We start from the raw sequence: 16,433 nt of genomic DNA on the forward strand, positions 1-16,433 counted from the left end.
TGGATAAGTTAGTGGACTTGAAACAGGAAGTGGCACGGGCAGGGCGGTTGCAAAAAATTCAGTCGCTTCTGGGAAAGCTTAATTTTGCGTGTCGAATTATGCCCATAGGCAGGATTTTCAGCAGACGGTTGGCGGGGGCGACGGCAGGGATTCAGGCGCCCCATCATTTCATTAGGCTGGGGCGGGAGCTAAAGGGGGACTTATAGAAACATAGAATGTGTCGGCAGATAAGAACCATTTGGCCCATCTAGTCTGCCCAATATACTGAATACTATGGATAGCCCCCGGCCCTATCTTATATGAAGGATGGCCTTATGCCTATCCCATGCATGCTTAAACCCCTTCACTGTATTTGCAGCTACCACTTCTGCAGGAAGGCTATTCCATGCATCCACTACTCTCTCAGTAAAGTAATACTTCCTTATATTACTTTTAAACCTTTGCCCCTCTAATTTAAAACTGTGTCCTCTTGTGGTAGTTTTTCTTCTTTTAAATATGCTCTCCTCCTTTACCGAGTTGATTCCCTTTATGTATTTAAAAGTTTCTATCATATCCCCTCTGTCTCTTCTTTCTTCCAAGCTATACATATTAAGGTCCTTTAACCTTTCCTGGTAAGTTTTATCCTGCAATCCATGTACTAGTTTAGTAGCTCTTCTCTGAACTCTCTCTAGAGTATCTATATCCTTCTGGAGATATGGCCTCCAGTACTGCGCACAATACTCCAAGTGAGGTCTCACCAGTGTTCTGTACAGCGGCATAAGCACTTCACTCTTTCTACTGCTTATACCTCTCCCTATACATCCAAGCATTCTGCTGGCATTTCGTGCTGCTCTATTACATTGTCTTCCTACCTTTAAGTCTTCTGAAATAATTACTCCTAAATCCCTTTCCTCAGATACTGAGGTCAGGACTGTGTCAAATATTCTATATTCTGCCCTTGGGTTTTTACGCCCCAGGTGCATTATCTTGCACTTATCCACATTAAATTTCAGTTTCCAGAGTTCTGACCATTCTTCTAGTTTTCCTAAATCCTTTTCCATTTGGCGTTTCCCTCCAGGAACATCAACCCTGTTACATATCTTTGTGTCATCAGCAAAAAGACAAACCTTACCAGCGAGGCCTTTTGCAATATCACTTATGAAGATATTAAACAAAATCGGTCCCAGTACAGATCCCTGTGGAACCCCACTGGTAACATGACCTTGTTTTGAATGTTCTCCATTGACTACAACCCTCTGTTGTCTGTCACTCAGCCACTGCCTAATCCACTCAACAATATGGGAGTCCATGCTCAATGACTGCAGTTTATTGATAAGTCTTCTATGTGGGACAGTGTCAAAAGCCTTACTAAAATCTAGATATGCGATGTCTACTGCACCTCCACCGTCTATTATTTTATTCACCCAGTCAAAAAAATCTATAAGATTTGTTTGACATGATCTCCCTGAAGTAAACCCATGTTGTTTTTCATCTTGCAATCCATGGGATTTTAGATGTTCCACAATCCTATCCTTTAATAGGGTTTCCATTAATTTGCCTACTATTGATGTCAGACTCACTGGTCTATAGTTGCTCGATTCCTCCCTACTACCTTTCTTGTGAATGGGCACGACATTTGCCAATTTCCAATCTTCCGGGACGACTCCTGTTACTAATGATTGGTTAAATAAATCTGTTAACGGTTTTGCCAGCTCACCACTAAGCTCTTTTAATAATTTTGGGTGTATCTCATCAGGCCCCTGTGACTTATTTGTCTTCACCTTAGACAGCAAACTTAGAACATCTTCCTCTGTAAAGATACATGCATCAAACGATTTATTAGTCATTCTTTCTAGTGGAGGTCCTTCTCCTTTTTCTTTTGTAAAAACTGAACAGAAGTATTCATTAAGGCAGTCGGCTAGCCCTTTATTCTCTTCTACATACCTTCCGTCCTTTGTTTTTAATTTAGTTATTCCTTGTTTTAATTTCCTTTTTTCATTTATATATCTGAAGAATGTCTTATCCTCTTTTTTCATAGACTGAGCTAGTTTTTCTTCTGCCTGCGCTTTAGAAGTTCTTATAACTTGCTTGGCCTCTCTCTGCCTAATCTTGTAGATTTCCTTATCTTCATTGCTCTGGGTTTTTTTATAATTACAAAATGCTAGCTTTTTATTTTTAATGATTTGGGCCACTTCTGCTGAGTACCACAGTGGTCTCCTCCTTTTTTTGCTTTTACTGACAAGTCTAATGCAATTTTCTGTTGCCTTCAATAATGCACCTTTTAAGTAGTCCCATTTCTCCTGGACTCCATGTAATCCGTTCCAGTCTGATAAGGACTCATTTATGACTAATTTCATTTTTGAAAAGTCTGTTTTTCTAAAATCTAAAACTTTTGTTTTTGTGTGGTGGGACTCTTTCACAGTTCTTATATTAAACCACACTGACTGGTGATCACTAGATCCCAAGGTTTCGCCTACAATGACATCATATACCGAATCCCCGTTTGTGAATACCAAATCCAAAATGGCCTCCCTCCGGGTTGGCTCCTCAACCACTTGTTGTAGAGATAACCCCAGTAGGGAATTTAGAATATCTGTACTCCTGGTAGAACTTGCTATTTTGGTTTTCCAGTTTATATCTGGAAGATTGAAATCTCCCATAATGATAACTTCTCCTTTCATTGTCATTTTAGCTATTTCTTCAACTAGTAGATCATCTAGTTCTTTAACTTGACCAGGTGGTCTATATATCACACCTACACGAGTTACTGCATGGTTAGCAAACTGCAACGTAACCCAAACTGACTCTATGTTGGCCTCACCAACTTGTATTAGGTTAGATTTAATGCTATCTTTCACATACAGGGCCACTCCTCCTCCTTTCTTGCCTTCTCTGTCTCTTCTGTATAAAGAGTACCCTGGTATGGTTATGTCCCAGTCATTTCTTTCATTAAACCATGTCTCCGTAACAGCCACTAAATCTACATTCTCAGATGCCATTATTGACCCAAGTTCATTGATTTTTTTACCTAAACTGCGAGCATTTGTAGACAGGACTCTGAGCTTATCATTTCTTAACCTCTGTGCTTCTGACCTGTTCTGGCATTGTTTCGGGGGGCAATTGGACTCTTTTATTTTCACTCTTTTGCCCCCCCTTACTAGTTTAAATACTCTTTCGCAAATTCTTGGAGTTGTTCACTAAGTACATTTGTTCCTTTGAGAGAAAGATGCAAGCCATCTTTTTTGTACAGTTCCTTTCTATTCCAAGTAGAGCTATCATGAGAAACAAAGCCAAATCCTTGCTCTTGACACCATTTACCAAGCCATATGTTGAACTCCTTTATGCGCCTCTGCCTATCATTCTGAACATTATGCACAGGCAGAACTTCAGAAAATGAAATGGTGGATGCAAAATCCTGTACGTCATTACCAAGTGTGATAAAAGATTTTTTCACCTCTGACACTTCATTGCAAGCCAGGTCATTTGTCCCTAGATGGACAAGAACATCCACGTCCCCTTCCTGCTTTGCTTGCTTAACAATATTAATAATACGTCTTCTATCTCTTCTAGCAGTAGCCCCAGGGAGACATCTCACAAAACCATTTTCTTTAAGCTCCACACTTCTTATGATTGAATCACCCAGCAACAGCTGCTTCCTTTGAGACTTCACTTTATCTTTTTTGTTGCATACATTAGACATAGGAGTCGATGGTTTCTCACCCTCTGTGCTTGAGTCCATATCCATGTTGTCCTTACATTCTGAGAGTGCTGCAAATGAATTATGGAGAACCACCGACTGTGGGACATGTCTTCTATCCACCACTCTAAGTCTTTCAGAACCTACAGTAACCCATCTGCCATTTCTGGGGGTCCTCTGTGGCAGTGGCATTGCAGCGGTCCTAGCTGGAGTTTGTTTAACAGATAATTTAAATATTTCAGCTTTCAAAAATGCAATTTCCTGCTGCAGTAAGGAGAACTGTCTACAGATCTGACAGCATCCGAATCTCCAAAGAGTGGAACATGAAATAAATGCACAACAATTCCTGCACTGAACCAAGTCTGCCATTTTAAAGAGGAGAAAAAAATAAAAAAATAAAAATAAATTTGTAACTTTAAATCAAACAAATCTTACCTTTTTGTATTGTTTCCACCTTCCAGCCTACCTCCTGACTATCTCCTGCAATATCTCTTTCCTAGTACTTAATGTAGTACTTGAAGCTAGTACTTGCAGCTAATGAATTAGGCCAGCTAATGAGTCTGTCTCTATATATACACACACTCCTTCCCAAACTCCTCCCCCAGCAACAAATGTAACACCTTAGTGAGCTAGGCTCATTAGCAAACGCACAATAGCAAACAGCTGACCAAATTCCTTTACCTCTTCTCAAGCAATGATCAGCAAAAACAACACAGATGAGCCAGTTGGAGACTCTAAGCCAATCTCTTGCAGTATCTCTGGAATCTCTTCTTGTCTCCTGCAATATCTCTTTCCTAGTACTTAATGTAGTACTTGAAGCTAGTACTTGCAGCTAATGAATTAGGCCAGCTAATGAGTCTGTCTCTATATATACACACACTCCTTCCCAAACTCCTCCCCCAGCAACAAATGTAACACCTTAGTGAGCTAGGCTCATTAGCAAACGCACAATAGCAAACAGCTGACCAAATTCCTTTACCTCTTCTCAAGCAATGATCAGCAAAAACAACACAGATGAGCCAGTTGGAGACTCTAAGCCAATCTCTTGCAGTATCTCTGGAATCTCTTCTTGTCTCCTGCAATATCTCTTTCCTAGTACTTAATGTAGTACTTGAAGCTAGTACTTGCAGCTAATGACTTGTTGGTTTGGAGTGCATTTCTGGAAAAATATAATGGTCGCTCCTTGTTCATGGACGAGATGGTGGATTTGTTCGATTTTGACCTGTTTTCAGATGCGGTGGGGGGTTGTGGATTTGGGGTTTATTGTGCGGGGGAATGGTGTGCAGGGAGGTGGCCGGACAGTTGGTTTCTGAGGGGTTGGCCTAAAAATTTGGCGTTGTTATAACTCTTCCCGATAGTGGTGGCGGGGATGTTGTGGGGGCGGGTTTTTAGGAATAAGAAAATCCGGTTCCACTGCGACAACCTGGGGGTAGTTCAGGCGATTAATGGTTTGTCGGCCTCTTCGTCATTGGTAGATCGGCTGTTGCAGAAGTTGGTGTTGGAGTGTTTGTCAATTAACGCATAGGTAGTGGCGGTTCATGTGCCTGGGGTTGACAACTGCATTGCTGATGCTCTCTCTCGTTCGCAGTGGGACCGTTTCCGTCAGCTGGCTCCAGGGCCAGCGGAAGTGGGGCTGGAGTGTCCAACCTGTCTTTGGGAAGTGCTGGAGTTACAGTGACGGGTCTTATCCGGTCTTCACTGGCGCCTGGTACGTGGGAGCTGTATTCGAAAGCTTGGCATCGGTGGGAGGAGTGGACGGGTAGCTTAGGGGCTGGAGAGGGAGATTGGGAGTTTGCTCTGCTGTTGTTTATAGGCCACTGTAGGGATGAGAGTTGGTCTGTCGCGAAAATAAATGATTGTCTGGTGGGGTTAGCATTTGGTTTTCGGGTCAGAAAGATGATGGATTTAACTAAGTCGTTCTTGGTAGCGAGGGCTTTGAAGGGTTGGCGCCGGGAAAAGGGGGGAGGTGATGATCGGCGGCCTGTATCTTTCGCATTACTGTTGCAGTTAGGTGAGCAGTTGGACGGGGTCTGTAGCTCACTGAGGGAGGCGCGTTTATTTCGCTTGGCTTTCTCGTTGCCGTTTTTTGGGGCGTTGCGGTTGTGGGAGTTAGTTTGTCTTTCTGTTCATAGAGTGGGAGGCTTATTGAGAGATAATGTTGATGTTTTTTCGGACAGGGTAGAATTCGTTATTAGACGATCTAAAACAGATGTGGAAGGGGGAGGTCGCAGAGTAGTGTTGTTTGAGATCCCTGACTGTTTAATGTGTCCGGTGCGTTGCATGAGGGCATATTGTCCGGACGTGGGAACGGTGTTGTCTCCGTTGTTGGTTCATCAGGATGGGTCGTTTCTCTCATGGGGTTTGGGGGACAACGTTATCAGGAGGATAGGGAGGTGGGAATCTGTACGGTGCCATTCGTATGTCCGGCCAGAGTGGTTGTGAGGTGGGGGAGTGATTTTACGGTTGTTCAGATATGTTTATTTATCTATGGTGGTGGCGTTTACTCCTGGTATTTTTCTGTGTTTTCTCATTTCAGGTTCGGAGCCAGCATTGATTTGGGTTCTAGGGCACTCATATGTTTTTTGGGGTGCTCTCAGGGCAGAGGATGGTCAGCAGCTTGGTTTCGCTCAGGAGGTGGCGGTGGTGAGATGGATAGGTCGGCGCGGCATGATATGAAGCGGGGTTTTACCAGAATTTCACAGGTATGTCAAGCAAGATAGGGCCCCGGATGTATTAGTCTTGCATGTGGGAGGTAATGATTTGGCTGCCCGGCCGTTTAGGAAGCTAGTACGGGACATGAAATTTGACTTGCTGCGGTTATGGGCGATGTTTCCAAAAATGGTAACGGTTTGGTCAGACATCGTTCCGAGAACGGTGCGGCGAGGGGCACGTTCAGTTGACGGTATCAACAAGGCCAGAGTGAAAGTTAATAGGGCCATTAGCAGGGTTATGTCTAGGAATGGGACCTTGTTGATTCGACACAGGGAGCTTGAGAAAGGGGTTGGGGGGTTTTGGCGTAGTGACGGGGTACATCTCAATGCTCTGGGTTTGGACATGTGGTGCTTAGCATTGCAGGAAGGAATGGAGATTGCTGTGCGTGTGTGGAGGGATGCACAGGCTTAAGGTGTCAAGCCGGTGCGTCTGGAGCGGTGGGAGGTTCTTGGAGTTGGTGAGTTTATCAGGTGATGAGGATGGGAGGGCCCCACGGTGGGGGCTGGACTCCCATTGGTTGGTGGGCGGCTGTGGCTGAATTGTTGGGGTGAGCAGGCAGGAGTGCCTCCGAGCCAGTGGTCAACGGCTGGAGGTAAGTTGGCTCACCCCAATATGGTTATTCAGTGGTTTTGGGGCTTTAAGGACCTCCCCCTCGGTGACTGAACATTTGGTACAGGTTAATAATGTTAGTATTAAGAAAAGGTTATTTTTGTGTGTTTGTTAATAAAAGGCTGATGTGGCCATATTAATCCAAAATGTGGTGTCTGTGTCATTATTGAATTAAGGTGGGAACTTAGGAATGTAAGGGGGTGGGTGAGTTAGGGTTAATGGGGGGAAGCGTCGAGTGAACATAACCAGTACCCCCGTCAAGTAAAGCCGGACTGAGGGCTATAGCCTTAGGGGGAGGCAACCATGACGGGGGTGGTTTAAGGAGACCCAGGGTGGGGATTGGTGGATTTGTAGGGGATTGGGGAGGAGTTATGGGGTTTATGAGAGGAGTGTGCCCGGTAAGAGGGGCCATTTTGTGAGGAGAAACAACTCCCACCCACCCTCCCCTTCTTTTGTGGCAGGTGGCTACAGTGGTCTAAAAAAAAAAAAAATAAAGGAAAGAAAGGGAGCATTGGGTTTGCTGGGTACAGTTGGGGACGTGCAACTTTGAGGGTTGCATTGGGGGGCATGCTGGGGGTAGTTGTCACGGCGGCATGGGCGGTGGTAGGTCCTTGGAGTTTGTGAGTTTATCAGGTGATGAGGATGGGAGGGCCCCACGGTGGGGGCTGGACTCCCATTGGTTGGTGGGCGGCTGTGGCTGAATTGTTGGGGTGAGCCGGCAGGGGTGCCTCCGAGCCAGCGATCAACGGCTGGAGGTAAGTTGGCTCACCCCGATATGATTATTCAGTGGTTTTGGGGCTTCAAGGACCTCCCCCTCGGTGACTGAACATTTGGTACAGGTTAATAATGTTAGTATTAAAAAAAGGTTATTTTTGGATGTTTGTTAATAAAAGGCTGCTGTGGCCATATTAATCCAAAATGTGGTGTCTGTGTCATTATTGAATTAAGGTGGGAACTTAGGAATGTAAGGGGGTGGGTGAGTTAGGGTTAATGGGGGGAAGGGTCGAGTGAACATAACCAGTACCCCCGTCATGGCTACAGTCGATACCGTACTAATTATAAAGATGTAACATAATACATTGATTATCCAAGTTCAGGAATTAAATGATAAAAATATTGGTAAAATGTTTCAAAATAAGTGGGGGAAAAAAACATTTGAGCAGTGGGTATTAGTTCTGTGAATTCCTGGCTCATTAGTTATATAATCTCACTCTTTGCAGCCAAAAGTAAATATAATTTTTTATTAATAAAGTTAACACAATTCAGCAAATCAGGAGCAGCCTGGATCTCTAGCCAATTAGTACTTGCTTTGATCTCCCCCCTGCATTCAGCGATCCTTGTTAGCCTTCTCTCAGGCTGTGCAAAGGCTTGTTAGCAAGGCCAGCCTGTGAGCTTCATAAGTTTCCTGCAGGGATACTATTAATTAATACAATCAATGATTTCATTGATAAGTGCCCCTGTGCCTTCTTTGCTGTTTTCATACAGAAGCTAAAAAAGCAATTGTGACACTAATATCTGTCTATGGGAGAATGCAAGTTTTGATAAATGCTAAAGGTTAAAGTTCGTACTGAACTTTTGGATTTTTGGACCTGGACCCGAACCCGAACATTTCAGTAAAAGTTTGGGTTCGGTGATTTAATGGTGCTTTTTAAAAGGCTGCAGGGCAGCCAATCAACAAGCGTTTAACTCGTATGCCCTTAGAAGCCATCACAGCCATGCCTATTAATGGCATGGTTGTGATTGGCCAGTGCAGAATGTGACCCAGCCTCTATATAAGCAGGAGTCCCGTAGCGCTGCAGGTCACTCTGCTTTTACTAGTGTATGGATAGGATGCTGCTGCTGTGAGGGAGAGAATAGGAAAGAATCTATCTGATATCACATCACAACTTTTTGTTATTAACTCAGCGATCTACAGAGATTTTGTTTTATGGGTGCAGTGTAACATTTTTGTACCCTGCCCTGAGCCCATTGACACAAAAAAATACGTTTTATCCGTCTGTTAGTTAGGTGGGCATCGGCTGCCATTTTGTGCAAGTTCAGTGCACCAGCACTGCATATGTGCCAGGGACAATAATTTAACCCCGTTCTTTTAGTTCAGTGGGCAACATATACCCATTTTTTTAAGTGTACCTGCACTGCATATGTGCCATGGGAAGGGAAAATAATATAGGGAATCCGTCTGTGAGTTCAGGGACCCAGGGGGGGACATATTAATTTTTTTTTTCTGTAAAGTACAATCCAAGTAAATCCATCTGTTAGATTCTGTTGGGACAAATTAAAAAAAAATTTGCTAAAATTTGTGATAGTGAAAGAAAATCAGTTAAATCTGTTTAATTGTGGGTGAAAAAAATCATGTTTTTTTCCCCATAAAGTACCTTTGCGGCCTGCAAATCTGATAGTGAAATAGAATCAGTAAATCTATCTGTTTAACTGTGGGTGAAAAAATCTTATTTTTTTTCCATAATGTACCTTTGCGGCCTTTGCTGCATTTGTGACAGTCCAATACAAGCATTAAATACTGCTGTTATATTCTCGTTTAAAAAAAAAAAAAATTTTGTCCTAGATACTATATTTGGGGCCTTTGCTGCATTTCTGACAGTCAAATACAAGCGTTAAATACTGCTGTTATATTCTCGTTTAAAAAAAAAAACATTTTGTCCTAGATACTACATTTGGGGCCTTTGCTGCATTTTTGACAGTGCAATACAAGCGTCAAATACTGCTGTTATATTCTGGTTTAAAAAAAACACCCATTTTGTGCAAGATACTACATTTGGGGCCTTTGCTGCATTTGTGACAGTCCAATACAAGCGTTAAATACTGCAGTTATATTTTGTTTGTTTTTTAAAACACCCATTTTGTGCTAGATACTACATTTGGGGCCTTTGCTGCATTTCTGACAATCCAATACAACCAGTCATTACTGCTGTTACATTGTTGGTTGACAAATTTTAAAAAATTGTGACCGTGAAGTAATTGTATAAAATTTGCCTGTCACACTGTTGTGTGACCTCAAGAAATGTTTCCTCTTTATGACACCGGCACTGCCTTACTGTCAGTGAACTTAATTGTTCACTATTGGCGGGTACATTGTTGCCTGACATAAACCATCTGTTAGTTTGGTGGGTGAATGCAAAGAATGAGAAGAGCGTCAAATAATGGACGTGGCCCCGATCATGGTGTTGCTGGTGTTTGTGGAGCTCCTGTTGCAGGGAGAGGACGTGGTTGATCTGTGCCAGCTACACGCACAAGTGAAACATCTTCTTCAGGTGTGAGTAGGCGACAGAACCTTCAGCGTTATTTGGTAGGGCCTAATGCGGCTCTACAAATGGTGAGGCCAGAACAAGTACAGGCGATAGTAGATTGGGTGACTGACAGTGCCTCCATTTTCCTTCACATTGTCTTCCACCCAGTCCCTTGCTAGAAGATCAGAGTTGGCACCTGCAGCCCATGGCCATCTGTCTTTCACCTCACCCCTTGCAAATCAGCCAAGCAGTCTGAGCCCCAAGTCATGCAGCAGTCTCTTCTGCTTTTTGATGATTCTGCTAGCAGGGTTTCCCAGGGCCATCCATATAGCCCTGCCCCAGAAGTGGAAGAGATTGAGTGCACCGATGCCCAACCACTTATGTTTCAGGATGAGTACATGGGAAAGTCTTTCCTAGGCCATATGACATCGTTCACGTGGTCTAGGTGCAGCTCTGTCTCATCTGAGTGATTGGGTCTGATCTGTATTACCAAGCACAGTGCTATCAAATGGACAGTGCTGTGGTTGGTAATGAGCAAAGAGGCTACGGCGCTCACTTTAACATCGCGGTCTCCTCAAACAGCTGATTGGTGGGGGTGCCAGGAGTTAGACCCCCACCATCTCATAACTCTCTGAGTACAGATTTCATAGATGTTACCTGCAGTCCTATGTAACACCCCACATAACACAGTGAACTATTGTGTTATGTGGGGTGTTACATAGGACTGCATGGAACATCTACTACATTATCTGCGCACAGAAAGTTATCACTGTTATCTGGGCTGTTACATAGGACTGCAGGTGACAAATTAAAATTTTAGTTGCCAAATTAAAAATACATACGATTATGATAAAAAAAAGACTTGGTGGAGAAGATGATACACAGGTCACATTAGTGAGCCAGCTCTACATATAGGAGAATACAACATCACATACCTGTTACATCCAGTGACATCTCCTGTCATGTAGATCTTCTCTTTCCTCTTCTCCTCCGTTAGACCCAGACCGCCATGACTAATTCTTTCAGCCGCATCTCGTCTCCACAGAGTTTGTTAGGCCTATTGCACACGACCGTATGGCTTTTTCAGTGTTTTGCAGTCCGTTTTTCACGGATCCGTTGTTCCGTTTTTTGTTTCCGTTGTGGTTCCGTTTTTCCGTTCCGTTTTTCCGTTCCGTTTTTCCGTATGGCATATACAGTATACAGTAATTACATAGATAAAATTGGGCTGGGCATAACATTTTCAATAGATGGTTCAGCAAAAAACGGAACGGAAACAGAAGACATGCGGATGCATTTCCGTATGTGTTCAGTTTTTTTGCGGACCCATTGACTTGAATGGAGCCACGGAACGTGATTTGCGGGCAATAATAGGACATGTTCTATGTTAAAACGGAACGGAAAAACGGAAATACGGAAACGGAATGCATACGGAGTACATTCCATTTTTTTTGCGGAACCATTGAAACGAATGGTTCCGTATACGGAACGCAAAAAACGGCCAGTAAACGGGGAAAAAAACATCCGTGTGCAGGAGGCCTTACACAGATACGTTAGATTTCTCATAATTGGGGTCATTTATCAAACTGGTGTAAAGTACAACTGGCTTAGGTGCCCATAGCAATCAATCAGAATCAAAGGAGCTGTGAAAAATGAAAGGTGAAATCTGTTGCTATGGGTAACTAACCCAGTTCTACTTTACACCAGTTTGATAAATTAGGCTACTTTCACACTTGCGTTTGGGGTTCCGCTTGTGAGATCCGTTTGAGGACTCTCACAAGCGGCCCCGAACGGGTCCGTTCATCCCCAATGCATTCTGAATGGATAAGGATCCGTTCAGAATGCATCTGTTCTGCCTCCATTCCGCTCTGGAGGCGGACACTAAAACGCAGCTTGCAGCGTTTTTGTGTCCGCCTGGCCATGCGGAGTCAAACGGATCCGTCCTCACTTACAATGCAAGTCAATGGGGACGGATCCGTTTGACGTTGACACAATATGGTGCAATTGCAAACGGATCCGTCCCCCATTGACTTTCAATGTAAAGTCAGGAGTCCCTATTAATATACCATCGGATTGGAGTTTTCTCCAATCCGATGTTATATTTTAACTTGAAGCGTCCCCATCACCATGGGAACGCCTCTATGTTAGAATATACCATCGGATTTGAGTTAGATCGTGAAAACTCAGATCCGACAGTATATTCTAACACAGAGGCGTTCCCATAGTGATGGGGACGCTTCAAGTTAGAATATACTAAGAACTGTGTACATAACTGCCCCCTGCTGCCTGGCAGCACCCGATCTCTTACAGGGGGCTGTGATCCGCACAATTAACCCCTCAGGTGCCGCACCTGAGGTTTTAATTGTGCGTATCATAGCCCCCTGTAAGAGATCAGGTGCTGCCAGGCAGCAGGGGCCAGACCCCCCTCCCCAGTTTTAAATTCATTGGTGGCCAGTGCGGCCCCCCCTCCCTCCCCAGAATTAAATTCATTGGTGGCCCGTTCCCTCCAACCGGTGATGAGCCATGTTACGGCATTCGGCGAGTGGTCGGGTCTGCGTATTAATTGGAGCAAGTCTGTGATTCTGCCACTTGATCCTCTCCCCCCTCAGTTGGATAGGTCACAGATCCCGCTGCAGATAGTGGACAGCTTTAAATATCTAGGGGTGACGATCACGCCAAGGGTTACAGATTACGTTAAGGTCAATATAGACCCCCTGATCAGTAAATTTGCAGAAAAGGTAATGACCTGGTCTAAACTTCCTATGTCTGTAGTGGGACGCTGCAATTTGATTAAAATGATCCTGATGCCTCAACTGTTGTATGTTCTCCACAGCTCCCCTGTTTGGATTACCCAGAGAGTGTTTTACAAAATTCAGGGTCTCTTTCTCTCCCTTATTTGGAAAAAAAGATGCCTAGGATCAGATTAGAAACTCTCCAGAAAAGCAAGGATGAGGGAGGACTTGCTATTCCGAGCCCATGGCATTATTTTATGGCTGCGCAGTTGCAGCACTTAAAAGGCTGGGGACAGGTTATGGGCGCCGGGATAATATCTTTCTTATCGGGACACAATTCCCCTTTCATATGGTGGAAATTGGAAAGATACAGGGAGTTGGAGATACTCCCACGCTATCTCAATTTCAGTGGCGTAACTACCGGGGAAGCAGCTGCTTCGGGGCCCGACACCCCGGCAGCGTGTGTGACAGTTTATTTTTAAGTTAGTTAAATATCGATTCTTGTCTTAATGTTCAGGGCCCCTTCACAGCAGCAGCCCCCTCGCTAATGTGATCTAATCTTACTGTCTTCCTAAAGTCTCCTGATGTGTCTGGGATTCAAACCCACAACCTCCAATGTATCAGTGTGTCAGAGGCAAAGCATTTACCCTCACAGCCATAAAGGGGGCATTGCAACTGATTGAAAAAATATGAGACTTCTACTGTTATAGCTGGCTAAGTGTACATCTATACACATGACAGCTGCCCCAACACACCCAGCACTGCTATCTCTCTATATGACAGCTGTCCCAGCACACTCAGCTCTGCTATATCTCTATATATGAGCAGCTGTCATGTGTATAGATGTACACTTAGCCAGCTTAGGGTTTCTCTCCATGGGAAAAGAGGGGTGTTCGCTGCCTACAGCACATACAGGACGGAGGCATATTGAAGACCTTTGCTTGTTTGAAGGAAGAATTTAACCTCCCAAACACGGCATTTTACCAATATTTACAGATGAGACATGCGTATCAGGCACAATTTTCGGGAAGTGGATTAGTTTCATCTACCCCATTCTTAATGCAACAATTATTGAGCCCTGGGAGCACAAAAGGGGTGATTTCATTACTATATCACCAATTGCATGGGGGGGTTACTCCTGGTGGATCCCTTCCGGTTAAAGATAAATGGGAAAGAGATCTGGGTGTTATCTCCCAAGAGCAATGGAATGATACCTTAGCCTTAATACCCAGCCTGACTCTTAATGAAGCGCAGCGCTTGTCTCAGCTGTATCTATTACATAGGGTCTATAGGACCCCTGCCTTCCTCTATAAAATTGGTCTTCGCCCTGACTCCTGTTGCCCTCGCTGCAGGGCTGAGAATGCCTCTCTGGTACATATGTTCTGGGATTGCTCTAAGTTAGATACATACTGGACGGATATTGCCAGGATTATCAGAGATGTTAACCAAGTGGATGTTCGTGGAGACCCTAAGTTTTGTCTTCTGGGACTGCTAGAAGTTGATGAGGGGGATACTAACTTATCTATATGTATGTAGAGAATGCTGTTCCAGGCCTGAATAGTAATAGCTAAACACTGGACCGATCATGACCCGCCCACCTCTCGGGAATACCTTAACAGAATGAACACCATCCTAAGGTATGAAAGGGGAATACACTGCGTGCAGAATTATTAGGCAAATGAGTATTTTGACCACATCATCCTCTTTATGCATGTTGTCTTACTCCAAGCTGTATAGGCTCGAAAGCCTACTACCAATTAAGCATATTAGGTGATGTGCATCTCTGTAATGAGAAGGGGTGTGGTCTAATGACATCAACACCCTATATTAGGTGTGCATAATTATTAGGCAACTTCCTTTCCTTTGGCAAAATGGGTCAAAAGAAGGACTTGACAGGCTCAGAAAAGTCAAAAATAGTGAGATATCTTGCAGAGGGATGCAGCACTCTTAAAATTGCAAAGCTTCTGAAGCGTGATCATTGAACAATCAAGCGTTTCATTCAAAATAGTCAACAGGGTCGCAAGAAGCGTGTGGAAAAACCAAGGCGCAAAATAACTGCCCATGAACTGAGAAAAGTCAAGCGTGCAGCTGCCAAGATGCCACTTGCCACCAGTTTGGCCATATTTCAGAGCTGCAACATCACTGGAGTGCCCAAAAGCACAAGGTGTGCAATACTCAGAGACATGGCCAAGGTAAGAAAGGCTGAAAGACGACCACCACTGAACAAGACACACAAGCTGAAACGTCAAGACTGGGCCAAGAAATATCTCAAGACTGATTTTTCTAAGGTTTTATGGACTGATGAAATGAGAGTGAGTCTTGATGGGCCAGATGGATGGGCCCGTGGCTGGATTGGTAAAGGGCAGAGAGCTCCAGTCCGACTCAGACGCCAGCAAGGTGGAGGTGGAGTACTGGTTTGGGCTGGTATCATCAAAGATGAGCTTGTGGGGCCTTTTCGGGTTGAGGATGGAGTCAAGCTCAACTCCCAGTCCTACTGCCAGTTTCTGGAAGACACCTTCTTCAAGCAGTGGTACAGGAAGAAGTCTGCATCCTTCAAGAAAAACATGATTTTCATGCAGGACAATGCTCCATCACACGCGTCCAAGTACTCCACAGCGTGGCTGGCAAGAAAGGGTATAAAAGAAGAAAATCTAATGACATGGCCTCCTTGTTTACCTGATCTGAACCCCATTGAGAACCTGTGGTCCATCATCAAATGTGAGATTTACAAGGAGGGAAAACAGTACACCTCTCTGAACAGTGTCTGGGAGGCTGTGGTTGCTGCTGCACACAATGTTGATGGTGAACAGATCAAAACACTGACAGAATCCATGGATGGCAGGCTTTTGAGTGTCCTTGCAAAGAAAGGTGGCTATATTGGTCACTGATTTGTTTTTGTTTTGTTTTTGAATGTCAGAAATGTATATTTGTGAATGTTGAGATGTTATATTGGTTTCACTGGTAAAAATAAATAATTGAAATGGGTATATATTTGTTTTTTGTTAAGTTGCCTAATAATTATGCACAGTAATAGTCACCTGCACACACAGATATCCCCCTAAAATAGCTAAAACTAAAAACAAACTAAAAACTACTTCCAAAAATATTCAGCTTTGATATTAATGAGTTTTTTGGGTTCATTGAGAACATGGTTGTTGTTCAATAATAAAATTAATCCTCAAAAATACAACTTGCCTAATAATTCTGCACTCCCTGTATACTTGAAAAGTAAGTGTCCCAATAAGTTTCTATCTATTTGGCAGGGATGGTTAAGTGCTCCGGGTCTAGTGTCAGGGACTGACATAAGAGACTAAATTTCTGGGACTGGAGGACTGCGACTGCGGTAGGTTGGCCTAGTATAGTGGGAACGCTGGGCAGCATGGCTGTGCACTAGTATTTCGCAGTGGACAGTGCTACAACAACGAAGAGATGCTGCTTTTGTAGGGCTCAGTCGTCTCACAG

This window comes from Bufo bufo, chromosome 1 (genome assembly GCF_905171765.1).
Source record: "Bufo bufo chromosome 1, aBufBuf1.1, whole genome shotgun sequence".
Taxonomy (NCBI): domain Eukaryota; kingdom Metazoa; phylum Chordata; class Amphibia; order Anura; family Bufonidae; genus Bufo; species Bufo bufo.